General features: G+C 40.7%; 1 protein-coding gene across 2 annotated transcripts in view; it reads right to left on the bottom strand.

The window, feature by feature from the left end:
• LOC126092114 (titin-like) overlaps window positions 1-12,229 on the bottom strand; it is a 511,816-nt gene that overhangs the window by 360,086 nt on the left and 139,501 nt on the right. The window lies entirely within an intron of this gene.

Here is a 12,229-nt window from a genome sequence, read left to right as displayed (position 1 = left end):
TGTTTTTTGACTTGTGCACAGCCTGGGAGATCTCTTGTAGTGTTGGCTTTCTTGCCTCTTTGGTATCACTGTCTACTTCCAGCTCCACCCTTTCCTCCCGTGCAGCTGTCTCTTCATCTTCTAGGCTGATGCTTAGTGTACCTTTGAAATACTCTGCCCATCTTACCACCATCTTTTCTTCCACCCTTGTCATTTTCCCATTTTTACAGGAACATACCATTATCTCTGGCTGGAATCTGTTCTTTATTTTGCCTGCAACATGATAGAACTTTCTTATTTCACTCTGTTCCTTTAACTCTTCTAGTTCTTGAAATTTCTTCTTAGTCCATTCTCTTTTCTTTCTCTTGCACAGTCTGTTAGCTCTTCTCCTTAATTCTCTATATTGTTCAACATTATTTCTGGTTTCTCTCTGTAGCGCTTTTCTTCTTGCCCTGTTCTTTTCCTCTAATGCTGACCTGCAATTTTCGTGAAACCTTTCCTCGGTTCTTCTGTTCCTTCTTATATCTATTGTTTCTTCTGCAGCATCCTTAATGTCTTTTTCAATCCTGCTCTATCTTTCGTCTACTCCTACTGCAGTCTCTGCATTACTCAAGTTTCTGCTTAGTGTTACTTGGTATTTTTTTAGTTCATCAGGGATTTTTAGTTTGTCGGTATTCCAGTTCATCATCTTTCCCGTTCTGCTGCCATTTCTTAGCGACAGACTGATTTTATCACAAAGCGGTCTGAGTCACAATTTGGTCCTCTGCAGCTCCGTACATCAACAACTGACGTGTAGTGGCGCGCAATCACGAAATAAAAATGGTCATTCTTATCGACTACTCCATTGGCTGCAGACTTCCAACTACCCAGATGGATCCTTTTGTGTGGGAAGCAGGTACTTTTAATAATCACATTATTCCTTGCTGCGAATTGGCGTTGAAAGTCTCCATTCTCATTGTTTTCTTCGTGTAGTGAATATTTTCCAGAAACTCCATATAGATATTTACTCCCCCCTATCTTTCATTAAAATCTGCTGTTACTAGCATCAGGTCATATTTAGGTACTGCGCACCATACTTTTTCCAAGTCTTCACAGAACTGTTCTTTATATTCACTTTTTCCTCTGTCGGTGCATGTGCATTCGCTATTGATGTATTTCTAAATTTCCCTCTTAGTCTGAGTCTGCACATCCTTCCATTTATGGGTTCAAATTGTAAAAATTACACAACAAACAGATTAACATAATCTGTATTCCAATTTCCAAATAGAATGGATATTCTGCCACAAATACGAGCAACTGATTAACTCACTGTGTCCGTTAAGTTCTGTCAAAAACAATGGCTTTCAGTGTTTTGTAACAAGGTATGTCACTCATTAACAGGTAGAAGCTGCGTTTGCTTCCTAAGTCCGCAAAGAATACTAAAAATCACTTGCAACTACTGATATTCTACTCACTTTGATAAATATAGTAATCATTTTAATATTGTATTAAATGTGTTATGATTTAGGAACGCGTTGTCAGACAGTATTTACCCCGCGTGCTGTCTTATATGGAAAGCGAAATGTGGGCAGCAGACATCAGATATAAAAAGAGATCAGACGTTTCAAAGTATGGTGGTATAGAAGGATGATGGAGGTTAGATGACTAGATCAGACAACTAATAAAGATGTGGTGAACTGTGTCAGGGAAAGAAAATCTTTATGGCACTAACTGAATAAAAAATGTTAATATCGTGCATTCCGAGGCGCCATGTAGTACTTAATTTAAAAATGGTCCGGAGATTGGGGGGCGGGGGCTTTACAGTGAGACCAACGCTAGAGCACGCGCAAATGGTTGTGGTTGTTTGTTTTTCAGAGAAGAAGAGTCTTGCACAGGGAAGGCTGGTGTGCAGGGCTGTAGCAAAACAATTTCCTTCAAAACACCCATAGCTCAACTCCTTAGATAAAACAACTACAGCCCAGGTGATCTCGATGCAATGGGTTTTAAGTTTATCACCAATAGCGATCTACAGGAGATGTTTCTGCAGTCACTCTGGCTAAGATAAGATTGTTTAACATTGTAGTTGGGTTCTCATGCGAAATATATTCTATAAAACGAGTGTACATCGTGCAGTAACAACAATGTAGTAACCAGCACACATGCAGCATACGACATGAGGAATGCTAAATATGTAATAAACCACTGGAGGCAAAATTTACCAGAGAAAAATAGGTTGGTGTGGAAGTCGTGACGATTATGTTCGGCGCGTTGGTACACAAGTTCCTATAAGTGTATTTATAAATGTTTTATTTGAGTTCCTAGTATTGTGCGTATGATGACATCTTGAACTATGCAATCTGAAGGTCATGAGTAACGTTGTTTATGAGTTAGTAAACATAGTGTTAAACGAAAAATAAATGAAAATCTGTATCATTTTGTGCTCTTTGGATTAATAGAGCGGTGAAGGCAGTCGCTGAAGTTCGAACATTTGCACTGACTAAGGCCGTGTCCTACGTGAGCGACAGAAGCGAGCGACAGTGCGCGACAGCTTCAGGCGACAAAACACAACCGCAGGTGTAGATATGGAAGTGTCCTAAGTGAGCGACATCTGTGTCGCTGCGTGTCTCCCATTGCAACTGGCAACGTTTGAATTCAAACGTGTTTGAATCTTGTCGCTGCAGCACGCGCGACACAGAGCGACAGCCACGTGTCTTCTCGGCAAAGCAGTGGAGTGGACTCGACGGCAGCTATAAATTACTGAACATCCGATTTTAAGAAAACTATTCGGTGAAAAAAATTGATTCTTCCGCAATCTATAGCTTGATATCCTTAAATGATAAAGGTCAGAATTTATTTTCGTTATTCGTCATAGTTACTGTGCTGCACGAAATTGAGCCATGGCTGCACGAAATTTTTAAGAATTTGCAGAGGTAAAATCACATTGTGTAGACTCTCCGTATAGTTCATTTAAGGCCATACATTAGTGCGAATAAAATGTAACCAATATATCTAAATTATATTTAAATTTAAGACGGGAATGATGTCTCTTTTCACTCCTGAGATACTGGTTGTTATATCCGCGGACGCGTCGCTCGCGTCGCGTCCTAGCCTTTCCGGCGCTTCGGGAATCAAGTGGTCGTAAAAATCGTCGTATCTCATAAAAGGTTCAAGATATCGAAACGACGAATTTTGGAAATGATAGCACGCAGAAAGGACAATTTTATCATATGATTAGCAGTCGGTACGTTTTTGTAAACGCGTGAGCAGAGCAAGAACAAGACTCCCTATAACTTATACCATGAGGTTTTGTCCAAATTTTTATAGGCAAACAAAGGAAGAGAAACAGGAAAACGGGGTATCAAAGTGCCCAGCATGAGGTCTAGTTTGGAATGAAAATATTTAACTGCTTGAAGGTAACAGGGTAATGAACGAAAACTTAATTAATAAGCTGAGGAAGAATTGAAATATTTCACGAAAAGCTGCTTTAAATGAAGTGTCGAAAATGTCATCGGTTGAAGACCTAGTTATTTTGCACTTAAAAAGATACATTGGTGCGGTATTTAAATGTCAAAATGACTTCCTTCGAATCAAGTACGTTAGGAAGGCAAACGAGGAGTCAGTATGCTTTCTGGATAAAACTTGAAATTCAAAAATGGAAGAAATTAGTCAAATATTTTATGAAATGATTTGTGTAAAAGAAATTAGTAGATCAGAGAAACGTTCTACCTGCTTCTGAATGATGCTCGAAATCGTGAACAGAAAATGAGGTACACCAAACGTTTCCCCAATATTTTTTATTTCATTCTTTTAGACAAATCATTACACAAAACGTTTGACTTTCTTTTTCGAAATTTTTTTTTAAGCTTTACTTTTACAGACTATTTAGAGCAATTGAAACGCTTCGCCATAGCACTGACTGCTGATGAATTTCGTTCGCAACATCAAATATCTGTAAAATTTCACGGTTCATTGTAATTTATTAGCAATTAAATGTGGGTTATGTAGTGGGATAGGTGTGAAGATCAAGTTCTTTGGCAAGACCTTAAAAATATACTTAATGATGCAGTGTAAACAGTATGTATGAAACTTAATATACAGAGTCGTAACTGAGTCAGTAAAAATATTAGAACATAGGTGTATCGAACCCAGGTACTTCGCCGCACACGCATTCATGAACTGTATAAGCTACCCCTACACCACAGCTAGCTATTTCTCGATGTTACCAATCTGTGTCCTTATGTTTGTATTTAGCGTAGTTAGTCACGTAATAGTCACTCCTCCGCATTTATTGGCTGTTAAAAGTTCTTGATCATGTAAAAAAAAAAAAAAACATTCGTATTTAATTTATAGATGAGATAGTCGAATGCTCCTCTGCTCATTCACGTGTATTCGAAGAACTTGTCTGGTGATCTTCGTACTTGACGATACTTACGAAATTCTCCATGGGGATTCCTCCCTTTGTAAATTTCATGCCAGCATTCCTTTTCGCTTTATTTTCTTAAGTAAACCTAATTCTGTAGCCTTACTCTCGAGCTACAGTATTCTACAGGTTAAGGACGCCGTTTTATAGAAACATCTGGTTGGCTCAAAGCAGCCACCTTGTAGCACGACATGGTCGCTCGCACGCAGGACACCCAAGGTTGTCGCCCGATGTTGGTGCTTGTCGCTGGAGTGTTGCATATCCAGAAGTCGTTCGCTTCTGTCGCTCACGTAGGACACGGCCTAAGGTGTGAGTGCTATTAAAGAAACCGCTTTGATGTGAAGAATGCGCCACTTTCAGGAACCCCAGCGGTTGCACCTGTCTCGTGGGTCAGGTTAAGACGCTGCTCTCCCGCTGGACTGCAGCCTTCGCCGTACGGCGACGCGTCCTTTCCACAGAGTTAGCGGTCGAACAGCGGTTGCGTATTGCTCTCTCATTGTCCTAGGGATGAGTACAACAGATAATTTGCGATTAAAAACGCAAAATTACTCGTCCCTTCTGCGTGGAATGACCTTCCTGAACTAAAAACATACATTTGAGATTTACATGACAAAACATGAGTGAAAATTATTCTGAATATTTAATTCAAAAACTGAAAAAACATCAAGCGAATTTAGCAGGACAATCCTCTGCCACTCCAAGAAGCAACTGCGCTATGGCAGAGCTTCCAGACATGTTCTACAATGCTGCCAAGTCCCTGACATCCTCGCACCGGGAACGAATACGTTTCCACGGCCGATGTGTTTCTTGTGCGGGGTAGCAAGCCAGGAACGAAAGTTGTGCTTCAAACAAGCAGCGCAAACCAGCTGCGAAATTGAGACTTGCTTGAAATACGACAGAAATAACTATATGAGTTTGTGCCAACCCAACAGCCATAAATTAAAAAAAGGAGGTATTAACTGGATGACCCTCATCATAGTAGCTGCCATTACTTTATTTAGATTACAGTCTCGGAAATTTTGAAAAACGGTTTACACACAGCCACCCACAACAGCGTCTGGGTATACAGGCTGTTACAAAAAGGTACGGCCAAACTTTCAGAAAACATTCCTCACACACAAAGAAAGAAAATATGTTATGTGGACATGTGTCCGGAAACGCTTACTTTCCATGTTATAGCTCATTTTATTACTTCTCTTCAAATCACATTAATCATGGAATGGAAACACACAGCAACGGAACGTACCAGCGTGACTTCAAACACTTTGTTACAGGAAATGTTCAAAATGCCCTCCGTTAGCGAGGATACATGCATCCACCCTCCGTCGCATGGAATCCCTGATGCGCTGATGCAGCCCTGGAGAATGGCGTATTGTATAACAGCCGTCCACAATACGAGCACGAAGAGTCTCTACATTTGGTACCGGGGTTGCGTAGACAAGAGCTTTCAAATGCCCCCATAAATGAAAGTCAAGAGGGTTGAGGTCAGGAGAGCGTGGAGGCCATGGAATTGGTCCGCCTCTACCAATCCATCGGTCACCGAATCTGTTGTTGAGAAGCGTACGAACACTTCGACTGAAATGTGCAGGAGCTCCATCGTGCATGAACCACATGCTGTGTCGTACTTGTAAAGGCACATGTTCTAGCAGCACAGGTAGAGTATCCCGTATGAAATCATGGCGGTGAATCGAGGAAGTACAGTACATACTGACGAAACTAAAATGAGCTCTAACAAGGAAATTAAGCGTTTCCGGACACATGTCCACATAACATCTTTTCTTTATTTGTGTGTGAGGAATGTTTCCTGAAAGTTTGGCCGTACCTTTTTGTAACACCCTGTATACAAATGTGACGGTGCAGATGGGTAGATGGTGCTGGAATATGTGGATGCTCCCCACTTTCTCCTGGTTCATTACGTCACAGTGTGCACTTTCTCCTGATTAATTACGTGGCACTACCAAGGTACTTCAACAGGGGTCGCTTTCAGCCAGAATAAAAATCAAACTTAATTTGTGCCGTTGAAAGAATCGCTCAATAACGTATGAGCATCATCAGCGCCTACAACACAGCTCCATTATTCCTAGTTAATCACAGCAACAGTCAGTATGCTTATATGTTTGTCTAGACGATTTCATCTCTTTGTAGCTAGCAGTAGTCTGATTCCTGTGGCGGTAAAGGCGATAAACAAGGGTAACAGGCTATCACACAATCATACCTCATTTATACACCCTCATCACTTTTGCCCACCCCATTCTCCATCGTGGATTTATCATAAATTATGAGCCCCCACGCAGTAACGTTAGTTGTAGTCTTATTATCTTCAGAAATTAACCTGGCCATTCCCTGTAGATCTCAAATGTCTGTCTTACGCAACTGGTATCCTGCTGAAAATAATTACCATGTCTCGCGCCCCTTTTTCCGCTACGACCTCTATCATCCTCATTAAAATCAGGATGGTTCCGTCAAACCAATAAATCGAAAATCGGAGTGTGATTTGTTAAAAGTAGAATCTGATTTGAATTTCATTGATACTACAAAGTTAGGACCTTTTTATCATGGCGAAGTAATTGAAGTTGAGGTCTAAAGGGAGAAGGCCATCCAAGTCAGGGAATGCTAGAAACTCCTTTAAAATCAGTGGAAATGCCAAGTGGCAATGTAGGGACACCAAATTGGATGCAATCACTATTTTTCGTACTTGAATCGCGTCATAAATAACTGAACAGTACGACTGAATCTAGTAGTAAAGAACTGAGGGGTAGTAAAGAACTACACAGTAAGACTGAATATAGTAATAAAGAACTAAACAATAAAATGGAATTCAATAGGAAACAAGTAAGATTGAGTCTGGTAATAAAGCATTAAAGGCTGAAATGATCTCAAACCCCAGTAGTTCAAATTATAAAATTGATGATAATGCCATGATCTGCAAATCAAAGTAGGGCAACAGCTAAATAAACTGCTTAATACATTAAAAACCGAATTTGACAAAGTTCGCAAAGATTTCACAGACGCAGATGAACTTCTTAACATAAATGCTTGTCAGAAAGATATTAAGAAAATAAATTCTGATTGTTTGAAATTATGTGGCGATGTGGACAAAAGATGCGCTGACAGAGTAGAAGCAGTAGAACTACAAGTGGAACAACTAAATACTAGTATTACTGACATAGAAAATAGAATAACCTCTGGTAGTTCTAGTAATGCTATTGTACAGCATATGGCTTCAGTTGACTCCACTTTCATCGGATGTCGTCAGTTTTCACGTTTTGATCCAGACGAACAATTTCATCCATTAGAGTTCTGCAATGATTTTGAACATGTTTTACGTAATGCATGGTGAGAGCTAGAGAAAATTTCCTTCATACGAAGTCATTTGTCATGAGATGCTTTGCGCTGGTCAGCTGACGTAATGATAAGATGCAAAACTCTTTCTGAAATTAAATCTGCATTTCTTAATGAGTACTGCTCACACAGTAAACAAAACGATGTTTGAAGAGAGTTTTGGAGTGGTGCAAAGTTTGCTCCTGGGCGTGAGTCGGTAAAAGACTTCTCTAGGAAGTGGGGTCCACGGCTGTCACATGTGATGAAGCCGGAAATGATTGTCATGAGACTAGAAGGTAAGTTGCCTTGGTACTGGCAGAAAAGAATCATTTCCGCACCTAGGGATGGCGTGGATGGGTTCACTGAGTAGAAAGAGTTGCTGACGAGCAGACGCAAAATAATAACAGGTCTTTTAACGACCACGTAAACAACATAAACAACGACGGTGACGACAGGAATGTCGGAAGTGTGGAGATTCGGAATACAAGGTCTAATTATTATAATCAAGGCCGTGGTAGAGGCAGAGGGGGTAGACAGTCAACACGCTTTCGCGACAGTTATTATGACGAAACCAGAAATGTAAATAATATGCCGTTGAGACAAGACGGACAGCAAAATGCTATCTGATTCTGTAAGCAACATCGGGCCCGGTTGGTACTTGGATGGGTGACCCGCCTGGGAACACCGGGAACTTAAAGGTATCTTTCATCTGTACCAATGAAATTGTTAACTTGTAAATAAAAGTTTACTACGTTACAAAGAGAAACGCGATGATGGCTCACTTCATTTTTTCCTTTCTATGTCGCTGGCCCTGCCAGCCCTCTCTTCATACTACCTTCCTGTCGTGACAAAGATGCCAAGCATTTTAAACTACTGTAATAAACGTAAGATACGAAATTGCAATAATGAACTCAATCTCAGGAAGAATGTGCGAAGGAAGATCGGCAGCAAGTCTTTGAAAACTACAAAACAGATTGAATCGACAGATATGTTCTGAAATACGTCAGGGCCTATTGCTTTGTAGCAGTGTACAACTGCAATTCGGAAACAAAAATTTATCTTTCGTCGTTAGAAAAGATGGCCCTCTCGCAGATATTTCTCAAGCTTGTGCTGTCATATGTTGGTAGATCGCCTAAATTCATATGATCTGATGCAGAGTGTGTTTTCCCGACTAGGGTGCAGGGGAACAGTAGCAAAGCCATAGACAATATTTTTATTCATTCTTCATTACTAGATGGGCATTCTGTTAGTAAAAGGGTGAATGGCCTTTAAGACCATGATGCACATATTTTAACACTAAAAGGCTTGTGTACCCAAACAAACGTCACAGATAAATTACAAACTATGTAGGAAAGTTAATCCAACAGGAATAGAGAGTTTTTTAAACATAGTAAAGGAACAAGAGTGGCAGGGTGTTTATAGTGCAGATAACATGGATGACTAATATAATGATTTCCCTAACACATTTCTCATGCTCTTTGATAGTCGCTTTCCATTAGAACGTTCTAAACGGGGTACTAACAGTAAAAGGCAGCCCGTGTGGCTGACTAGTGGGATAAGGATATCATGAAGAACAAAGTGGGAATTATATCAAATATAGTCACAATCAAGCTACAGTAGCCCATTACAAACAGCACTGTAAGGTTCTTAAAAATGTTGTTAGGAAGGTAAGGAGTATGTGGTATGCAAATGGAATAGCTAATTCACAGGATAAAATTATAACTATATGGTCAATTGTGAAGGAAGTGTCTGGTTTGTAGCACAAGATCGACGATATAAAGTCAGTTAGTAGTAAAAATATTTCTGTTACAGGTACATCAGATATATGTACAGTATTTAACAATCATTTTCTGAACATTGCTGGTGAATTAAGTAAAAAGTTAAGTTTCTACAGGGAATCATATAACTCTCTTGGCAAATGCCTTTCCGAGATTGGTGTCTGAAATATTCCTCTGTGATATAGACAAGGGGCAGAGTGGGTCAATAATTAAATCACGGAAGACTAAGGAGTCTCATGGATATGATGGAGTGTCTAGAGGAATGTTAAAGTACGGTGCTGCACATGTTAGCCCTGTATTTAGCCATATTTGTAATTTTTCGTTTAGGAATGGACAGTTTCCTGAACCATTAAAGCACTCAGTAGTAAAGCCGCTTTATAAAGAGGGAGAAGGAGATAATTTAGATAATTTTAGACCTACGTCTATGCCATCAGTGTTTGCTAGCGTTATTCAAAAGGCTTTGTATGTAAGGATAATTGATCATTTTGTATCACACGATCTGCTATCAAATGTACACTTCGTCTTGAGAAGTTGTTTAACAACTGAAAATGCTATATTCTCTTTTCTTTGTGAGATACTGGGTGGGTTAAACAAAAGGTTTCGAGCGCAGATTTTTTTTTTATTTAACTAAGGCGTTTGATTGTTTCGATCACAAAATATTGCTCCAGAAGTTGGACCATTACAGAGTACGGAGAGTAGCTCACAACTGGTTCACCTCTTACTTTAGCAACAGACAGCAAAAGGTCTTTGTTGACAGTGTTCCATTTCCTACTACTTATGATTATCCATGAGTGATAATTATTGTTATTAACCCGGCATCCCATAAATACACAGACAATAGAAGTATTTTAGACCTTGTAGTTATAATCAGGTCTGACGTGATCGACAGTGTGAGTATAGAACCAGGGATTAATGATCATGATATCGTAATAGCGACGATGGTTATCAATGTTCACAAATCCATCAAGGAAGGAGACTCCCTACGCCGGCTGAAGCACATAATTTGTGTGAGGCAATGAACGGCCATCGTTTAGTCAGTATGAGGGACGTGGAGGAATTAAGAGCAAACGAATTGCTAATCGCGTGTGTGTGTGGCCAATAAGTGAATTAACAACGCCGTCGTTTAATAACAATACTGAGAAAGTACTGAGGAAACAGAGATTGTTGCTCTATCTCTCTCTTCAAAAAATATCGCGGAAATGTCGAAAGGAAAATTTTAATGGCCCGTTACTACGTCAACAAAAACATCCATGCGCGGAGCATATGACACCTGCCAACGTCAAACGTTAACGAAAAATCTTCCCGAAACCCGAGAAAATTCTGGTGTTACGTAAAATCAATATTCGGATCGCAGACATCTATTCAGTCACTCGTCTACTAGCCCCTGTGGGTAAATAGAAGGTAGTAAAATGAAATCTGAAGTTTTCAATTCCGGTTGTAAAAGATCATTCACGCGGAAGGACCGCCTAGAAGGACCTGGTATCATCGTTAGACTCTCCCACTGTCCATGTGTGGAAGACCAGTAACTAGGCATCCCTTTCATTGGAAACGAACTGAAAGACTTGAAAGGAATTAAATTTCCAGGTTCAGACGGAATCCCAGTTCGGCATTGGCCCCGTACTCAGCCTGGGTGTATCGTGAATCTCAGCCAGCGCAAAGTCCCAAGCTACTGCATACCAGCGGAAGCGACTCCCGCATATGAGAAGAGTAAAAGACACCAATATTTTGACGTCGTTGTGCTGGTAAATTCTTGAGAACATGTTAACTTCGAATAAAATAAAATTCCTTTTGACAAAAAAGATTCCGTCCAAAAATCAGCACGGTCGTGTGAAAATCAGTTCGTCCTTTTCTCACACGACAGGCGGCATTCATTCCGGACAGCGTTTGACACTACGCGGCAATGCAGACTGTTAGAGGTTCGAGAATACGGAATTGGTTCTCCGATATGCGAGTGGCACGAAGAGTTTCTAGCTACTAGACCCTTATTCGTGGTCTTGCACGGCGAAGGTTCGTCAGAGACATATTCCTCTGGACCGCTCTTGTTTTCTATATACACAAAAGACCTGACGGACGGGCTGGGCAGCAATCTCCGAGCATCTGCTGAAGTCGCTGTAGTGCGAGGGAAAAAGTCGTCGTTGAAAGACCGCGACAGAACTCCTGTTTGGTGTGATGGCTAATGGTTCAAATGGCTCTGAGCACTATGGGACTTAACATCTGAGGTCATCAGTCCCCTAGAACTTAGAACTACTTAAACCTGACTAACCTAAGGACATCACACACATCCATGCCCGAGGTAGGATTCGAACCTGCGGCCGTAGCAGCAGCGCGGTTCCAAACTAGAACCGCTAGTGTGATGAATGGCAGCTTGGTCCGAACGTGCAAAAAGGTAATATAATGGAGATGAGCAGCTAAACCAACCCTGTAGTGTCCATTTAGCATCTTAGTGGCGCGATCACTGACAAAGTCACGTCGATTAAATATCCAGGCGTAATTTTGCAAAGCGAATATGAAATCGAATGAACCCATACGGTCGACTGCAGACAAGAGGAATACTCTACTTCGGTTTATTCTGAAAATTCTAGGAATGTGTGGCTGACCTACAATGGAGACCGCCTGTAGCTCACTTACGCATCGCATTCTTGAACACTTCTCTTGTGTTTGGGGTCGCCACCAGGTCGGATTAAAGAAAGACATCGAAACAGTTCAGAAATGCGCTCCTAGATCTGTCACCGGTAGGTTCGATCAACTCCTG

The sequence above is a fragment of the Schistocerca cancellata genome, chromosome 7, assembly GCF_023864275.1.
Source record: "Schistocerca cancellata isolate TAMUIC-IGC-003103 chromosome 7, iqSchCanc2.1, whole genome shotgun sequence".
NCBI classification, from domain to species: domain Eukaryota; kingdom Metazoa; phylum Arthropoda; class Insecta; order Orthoptera; family Acrididae; genus Schistocerca; species Schistocerca cancellata.
This window is presented reverse-complemented; position numbering and strand designations above follow the sequence as displayed.